Source organism: Marmota monax, unplaced genomic scaffold (assembly GCF_021218885.2).
Source record: "Marmota monax isolate L192 unplaced genomic scaffold, Marmota_monax_Labrador192_F-V1.1 WCK01_AAM20220418_F8-fsc00022, whole genome shotgun sequence".
NCBI classification, from domain to species: Eukaryota; Metazoa; Chordata; class Mammalia; order Rodentia; family Sciuridae; genus Marmota; species Marmota monax.
This window is the reverse complement of record NW_026695215.1, coordinates 2266878-2275339: the sequence shown is the minus strand read 5'-3', so window position 1 is coordinate 2275339 and position 8462 is coordinate 2266878.

Sequence of the window (8462 nt, the reverse complement as noted above, 5' to 3'; positions counted from 1 at the left end):
CAGGAAGGGAAGATAGCCCAGACTCGATATTTTACAACAAAGTTGGTGTAAATAGTTCCAAATGACTTGTAGATAATAGTGCGTTTAAAACCCATGGGTGTTTTCAGGGATCTGCCAACGTCTTGCACATGTGAGATCATACAATAGAACATGGAGGTTCAAGGCCCATGTCTTGGAAGTAAATCCCATCCTCAGGTGTGGCTCCAACAACTAAGAGCTTTTTTTTTTCTTTTGGCACTGGGGATTGAACTCAGGGGCACATGACCACTGAGCCACATCCCAGCCCTATTTTGTATTTTATTTAGAGACAGGGTCTCATTGAGTTGCTTAGCACCTTGCTTTTGCTGAGGCTGGCTTTGAACTCTCCATCCTCCTGCCTCAACCTCCTGGGCTGCTGGATTAGAGGCCTGCGCCACAGTGCCTAGCAACAAAGAGCTTCTTGACTTTACATTTTTTGAGCCTTTTTCTTCATTTATAAGATAGACATGACAATAGCATCAAATATTTCAGCTTTATGTGTATTAAATGAGATATTGACTAAAACTAGCATCTCCTTGCTGAGAGCCACAGCAGAGTCGGAATGGCTCCTGGCATTTTGCCAATAGTATTGGTTGAGAGGCAAGCCATTAAGATGATGCTGGATTGATTCGGTGGTATATTAGAACTTTACTGTCCGCCTGGCATTTCCTGAGTGTCTACTGTTTGCAAGACACTACTCTGAGACCTGAGCATGACAGTAACAGTAACAAAAAGGCAAAGTCTGCCCTGCTGGAGAGAAGATTCCAGGGAGCTTTGTTACCAACTGTTCATTCTGCAAATATTCACTAAGTGTGTCGTGTCTCAAGAACTGTCTCTGCTTTGGGGGATTTTCTGGGAGGGCACATACCCTGCAAGGAAGCACAGGTGTGTAAGGACAAGTGTGAAAAGGGCGAGAACAAGGTGTTCTGGGTGTTTTAGCACAAAAGTAAAAAATGGCTTTCCCCCCCACAGGGTAACATTTACACTGAATCATTTAAAAAGCATTGTTAAGGGTCAAGATGTGAAAAAAGTGGAAGGAAGAGATTCCAGCAGGAGGAAGAATCCATTGGTCCCTAACTGAGGAAGCACTCGGTGGTCCCAGGAGCCCTCAGGAGATCTGTGTGGCTGAGACACAGCAAATGAGTGAAAGAGTCTGTCGAGGTGGCAGTGGCCAGACGTACTCTTTTCCTATGCTGTGTTCAGAGCCTGGCTTTCATCTGAAATCCCACTGAAGCTACTAGAAGTTTCAAGCAGAGGCACGTGATGTGACCCAGGTGTCCTTCTAGAATTCCAGTCTGGCTGCTGTGTGGGGGGTCCCCTGGAGGAGGCCATTTAGAGTGACACAGAAAGGGGCTCTTACAGAATCCAGGTGACTAGTCGTGGTTGATGGTGGTGGGTGGTAGACTCAAGATGAAGGAGGAGGATGGTTGGAGACTTGTCTTGGAAGTGGACCTGCATGGAGGGTGGCGTGACGTTACATGGGCCATAAGGGTTCAGGTGTGAGAAGGGCCGAAGGGCTTCTGGCTGGATCAATGTGGGCGGTGGTTTCATTCGAATTTTTACTCTTAATTTGGATACAAAATGCTTGCCACAATATCTGACAGATGTTAACTGCTTGATAAGTGTCAGATTTGAAAAGATAATTGAGAGAACACATCTTTAATAAAATCAGTTCTTAGAAATCGTGCTTTCCCTGGCAGTGTGGCACAGGGGCCCATAGACTTACTACTCAAAAGGAGGTCCACAGCAGCAGAGACACTGGGAGTAAGGAATTCAGAATGTCAGGTTCTTCCCAGATGGAAAGAACTAGATTCCGTACTTTATAAGACACCCAGGTGATCCCCATGGCATTCAAGTTTAAAAAGTGCAAGTCTAGAATCCTTGCTCTTTCACCTTCTAGATGCTGGACAGTGAACAAACTATCTGTCTGGAACCGTAGCTTCATACCTAGTAGCACTTACCATGTAAGGTGGCTACTGTAAGAAATAAGTAGTGTAACTCAAGTAAGTTGTCAGGCCTAGAAAACAGTCAACAAGAGTTAGCGGTCTTATTTTTTCTTGGTGTACAACTTGTTCATAAAAATCTCACAAATTTGAAAAGCCAACTGGCCCTTGCCATGCTTATAATGCTTTCTAGAGGACTACTTTGATTTTACATGTCAACTTTTGGCAAAGGGCAGAATGTAGAGCAATTCTGCAGCTCAAATTTTTCCTGTCCGTGGATACCTAGAGAAGTCTTCCAGACGATGTTCGCCTGTTGGCATCCTCTATACGTGTCCGCAAGCAAATGCTATGTTTTCCTGTGGCTATGGAGCCAAGGATGGTGTTCACATTTTTTAAAAGTTTATAAAACCAAACAAAGTAACAAAGCCTTGGTGACAAAAATTGATTGTAGTACAAAGTGACTATCTTGTCCTATACAGGAAAAATTTGCCAAACCTTGTTCTAGATTTAAAAAAAAAAAATCCTTTAAATTTATCTTTTGTATGTTTAAAAAATAAGATTAAGTTATGTTTAAAAGATTGAATTAAAGAAATAAGCATAAGCCTGGAGCTGTGATGCATATCTGTAATCCTAGCAGCTTGGGAGGCTGAGGCAGGAGGACTGCAAGTTCAAAGCCAGCCTCAGCAATTTAGTGAGTCCCTAGGCAATTTAGTGAGACTCTGTCACAAAATAAAAAATAAAAAGGGCTGGGGATGTGGCTCAGTGGTTAACCACCCCTGGGTTCAATCCCTGGTACCAAAAATTAAAAAAAAAAAAATTAAAGAAATAATCACATAGTTAAAACCTATTTTTGTGCTTTGGTGACTCTTTTCTCTTTTGGGTTAGTGCATTTGTGAGATTTATTATTGTGGCTGCCTGCATATGAGTCTGAACATGCATCTCTTTCAGCAGGTCTTTCTCTTAGTAGCATCTCACTCACCAACAATCTGCTTTAGTCTCAAACTACATAATTTCTCCAGTTATTGCTCCAAAGGTGAAATCCATGGCTGATAATTTCGTTTACCTATTATGCAAATTGGTTGGATGTGGGTGAAACCCCACGGGTTTTTAGGTGGCACTCTACTGAGTTTTCATTTCCTAATTAATCCCTCCTTGGGATTTACCAACCTAGAAAGGTGGCTAGAATTCCCAGGGCAACACTCGGATAGATGGGAAGGGAAGGGAGGAGGGAGGGCCCACGGGCCACCTTAGGCACTTTGCTATTGCTCCCGCCATCTGCAGAATCCCATGATGACCTCCTTTTAAGTCTCTCAGGGCTTTGGGTTCAACTCAAGAAGGGATCACACGAGGACAGTTTGCTTGGGTCTCAGAGGACTGGATAAAGGCTTTTGTGAAGACGAATGAACCCATCTTCAGGACACCTGCGGGCTTCTCAATGAGGAGTCTACAGGGATCCGAGTCCCCTCAGGCCTTGTTTCTGTTTTCTTGAGCCTCATTCTGTGCTGATCTGAAACACTCTATTAGTAGAGATAAGCATGCTTGATTTCCTAAGTTGATAGAATTTTACTAAGCATCTGTAAATTTAGAATCATTTGTAAGGAAGCCTATATTTCCTGAGATTAACTCCTGGTAAATATCATATAAATTATCTGGGACTCTTGACCAGTAATCCAAATATCACAATAATTGATAACATTTGACAAATAGTTGTTTTTCAGCTTTTTCACTGCTGTGACTAAAAGACCTGACAAGAACAATTTTGGAGGAGGAAAAGCTTATTTGGGGGCTCACGTTTCAGAAGTCTCACTCCATAGAGAGCTGGCTCCATTCCTTGGGGGGGGGGGTCGAGGTGAGGCTGAACATCATGGTGGAAGAGTGTGGCAGAGGGAAGCAGCTCACAGGATGATCAGAAAGCAGAGAGAAACTCCACTTACCAGACACAAAATATATACCCCAAAGCCAAGCCCCCAATACCCACCTGCTCCAGCCACACCCCACCTGCTTCCAGTTAACCCCACCAGGGGATTAAACTCACTGATTGGGTTAAGGCTTTCAATCCTTTCTCCTCTGAACCTTCTTCCATTGTCTCACACATGAGCTTTTAGGGGATACCTGATACCTAAACCATAACAATAAACAAATGGTATTTTAATCAAATAAATAAAAGTGTATTTTAAAATATTCCTTATTTCTTCTCCACAAATTGCCTGGTAACAGAAGTTGGAGATGCAGTTTTGTCCCGGAGTAGAATAAATAATGAGGAAAATAGAGGGTGAGGAAGACCCTGCCTATGGGAAAGAATTTCTAGAGCTGCATCATCTGAAATGGTAGCCACAGCCGGGCGTGGTGGTGAACAACTGTGATCCCCGTGGCTGGGGAGGCCGAGGCAGGAGGATCACAGACTCAAAGACAGCCTAGCAATTTAGCAAGGCCCTTAGTGAGACCCTGTCTCAAATTAAAAAAATAAAAAGGCCTGGGGATGTGGCTCAGTGGTCATGCGCTCCTGGGTTTAATCCCTGGTACCAAGAAAGAAAGAAAGAAAAATAAAACAGTAGCCATTAGGCACATGGCATTATTAAACTCTTGGATGTGACCAGCTAGACTATGGGACTGAATTTTTAATATTATTGAATTTTAGTTCATTTAAATTTAAGTGGATTCTCAAGTAGTACAAAACATTTAAGTAGATTTGGAACAATTTAATTGTGGGAATCTACTTTTTCAACTGTCAACTTTATGAAATTGAAGTACAGGTCAAATACCTATTAACAATTTAAAAATTTTAAAAATTAATAATTTAAAAAACATTTTGAATTTACATGCTTTGCATTTAAAACATTATTAAAATTAATTTTACCTGTTTTTCCTCATTTTTTAAAATACGATTTCTAAAATCTTAAAATGATTGTACAGTTTGCATTGTTCCTGTGGGTGGCACTTACTGAGACTACTTTAAAGGGAAGAGTGGCCCCCAAAGGCAGTGACATCATCATTGCTGGGCCTGTCCAAGCTATCACTGGACACTGAGTCAGTCTGAATTCTCAGGTCCTGCCCAAGCCCACAGTGATCATGGGTTTTATCCCATGGTCTCGTGTGTTTATTGATCATCTATTGTGTGCCATGCACTCTGCTGTCACTGGTCCCTGACATCAAGCTGAACACAAACCTGGTGAAGATGAAAGGTCACCATCAGCACGTGCACATACGCATGGTGTTAGAAGTGCCAGAGGAGCACCGAGCTCTTCCTGAGTTCTCTCTTGACTCCCACTTGTAGAATAAGTAGGAGTTTGCAGAGAGGGGAGGAGGAGCTCTTGGAAGGAAAGCAGAGGCAACCCTGGTGGGGGGACCTGGAGGTCTTGGGGAGCTGCACCCCACCATGTTGCTCAGACAACAACAGGGCAGGAGGGAGGCTGGAGACCGAGAGGGGCTGTGTCCTCAGGAGCTGCACACATTTTCAGGGACTTTAGGTTTGAGTTTATGGGCAACAAAGAACCAGTTCTAAACAGTGATTCAATCATGAGAACGATGTTTCAGAGAGCTCGTTTGTGGTTCTGAGAATGATGAACAAGAGACACTTCAGGCCAGCAGGGAGAGTTTGCTGAGCTGCTGCAAGGAGCCTAGCAAGTAATGACAAGGACACACGGAGGGCAGATAACTGCTGAGAGAATGAGCCTGGGTGGGATTCATTCAGGGGTCGAGCTCAGGAAGTTGGTTGGATGGACGTGCCCCATCCCAGGGCACGGGGAAGATTTGTTGGGGTGTTGGGGTGCAGTTCAGTTTGGGGCAACTTGAAGCTGAAATGCCTCTTGGCCATGAAGGTAAAGAAGTCTATTTGTCTATTGTCACAATTGTCTATTGTCAAATAAACCAAATAGAAATTCAGGAGAAGGCATACGAATCATTTTTAAACTTTGGCCATCAAATGAAAAACCAAACTGCATGATTTTTATCTTGAAATGAATGGCTTTAAAAATTATATTGTGTACTTTGCCTTACTTTACAATCAAGGAAATTTGGGCAAAGATTTAATCTAATTAATGTTCTGTACAAGCAGGAACGGAGAAAGTTAGTTCTATAATAGGAAGTCACTGGCAGAACCCAACGCACAATGTCAAGGCAGTGGCTGACGAACCAACAGGCGTCTACTTGGGAACATTTCCTGCAGGCTTTGAAAATCATACATTGGAGAATAATCAATGAGTAAAATATTCATGATAGGACATTAGATAAATTTTAAAAAGGCAGACACAAAACTGTATAAACAGCCTGATCTTAATTTTGCCAAAAACACATGTATCCAGTCGTAGAGAAAAAAATGTTTTTCATATCCCTCTCTAGGGAGTAGAATTCTAGGTAATTTTACCTCCTGTTTTTATTTGAGTTTCTAAATGTTTTACACTGAAAATGTATCAAGACATTAGAGAAAAGTGGTTTAAATTTTTTTAAATAAAAACAAGCATTCAGTTCTGTTGAGTTGTTAACAATGGGGTTACTGAAAATCATTCACAATCTCATCTTGGATGTGACTTTGGCTAATGGATGGAGTCTCATTGTTTTTTTTTTGGCAGTAAAAAAGTTCATGTTATCATACAAATTAATCTATGTCCTATTTGCCATTAAGCTCATGACCAAAATGTAGAGTGACATTTAAATATACCTTTCAAACTGGAATAATTTTGAGAATTAAATGGTCTCCGATGATGATGAGTCTGGACACATGGTCACCTACCCCAACAAAGACAACACACAGGACCCACTTAAGATTTCAGGCTTCAGGTTGTGAGTAAAGAGTTGACCTTTAGCTTTATTTCATTTTCTTCTCGTTAAGAGTAAACACGCGGGGACCGCATGCTTGATTGAGCTGAGCTGAACAAGGCACAGGCAGTTCTGTCTGCCCAAACTTGACTTCCTAGGTCGCACCTTTTAAGTTTGAAAATAACCTCTTTGTCCTTTTTATTTTATTGGTTCTTTTTAGTTATATATGACATTAGGATTCATTTTGGTATAATTATAAAAATATAAAAGGTAATTTGTTCTTTCCCTTCCCTGCCTTATTCCCACCCCCTTTTCCTTCCCTCTACTCTTCTGACCTTTCTGCTATTTGCTTAAGAGATTTTTTTTTTAAAAATTAGTGTCTTGTGGATGTACATGATGGTGAGATTCACTGTGGTAGATTCATACACGTACATAGGGAAGTTGGGTCAGATTCATTCCACTGCCTTTCCCTCTCCCATCCCTCCTCCCTTCCCTTCATTCCCCTTCATCTACTCCATTGATCTTTCCTATCTTCCTTTTATTTATTTATTTAATCCTTCCCTACCCCCGCTTTTACATTGGATTGCTTCTGTATATCAGAGAAAATATCTGACCTTTGGTTTGGGGGGATTAGCTTATTTCATTTAACATGTTAGTCTCCAGATCCATCCATTTACTAAAAAATGCTATAAATCCATTCTTTATGGCTGAGTAATATTCTATTATGTATATAGATATATCACAATTTCTTTATCTATTCATCTGCTGAAGGACACCTAGTTTGTCTCAATAGCTTGTTATTGTGAATTTTGCTGCTATAAACATTAAATGTGGCTGCATCACTCAGTATGCTGATTTTAAGTCCTTTGGATATATAAACTGAAGACTGGGATAACTGGGTCAAATGATGGTTCCATTCCTAGTTTTCTGAGGAATCTCCATACTGCTTTCCAGAGTGATTGCACTAATTTACAGCCCCACCAGCAATGGATGAGTGTACCCTTTTCCCCTACATCCTCGCCAACACTTATTGTTACTTGTATTCTTGATAATTGCCATTCTGACAGGAGTGAGATGGAATCTCAGTGTAGTTTTAATCTGCATTTCCCTAATTGCTAGAGATGTCGAACATTTTTTCATATATTTGTTGACCACTATATTTCTTCTTTTGAGAGATGTCTGTTTAGTTCCTTTGCCCACTTGTTGATTGGGTTATTTGTCGGTTTGTTTATTTTGGTGTATTTTTGTATATCCTGGATATTAATCCCCTATCTGTATTACAAGTGGCAAGGATTTTCTCCCATTCTGTACTTTTTCTCTTCACGCTTTTGATAGTTTCCTTTTCTGTGAAGCAGCTTTTTAATTTGATGCTATTCCAATTAATGATTCTTGATTTTACTTCTTACACTTTAGGAAGTCAGTTCCTGAGCCTACATGTTGGGGTGTTGAGCCTACATTTTCTTCTAGCAGGTGCTGGGTCTCTGGTCTAATTCCTAGGTCTTTGATCTGGTCTGAGTTGAGTTTGGTGCAGGTGAGAAATGGGGTTAAATTTCATTCTGATACATATGGATTTCCAGTTTTCCCAGCACCATTTCTTAAAAAGGCTCTCATTTATCCTTGGTGTGCTGATATAGCGAGGTGAAAAAAAAGGAGGAGAATCTGCTTGTTTCTAGAATGTTCCCTTCCAGCTAGGCTCTTCTGCAGGTTTTAAAAGTTTCAATTTAATCTGAAAGACAGGGTGATATA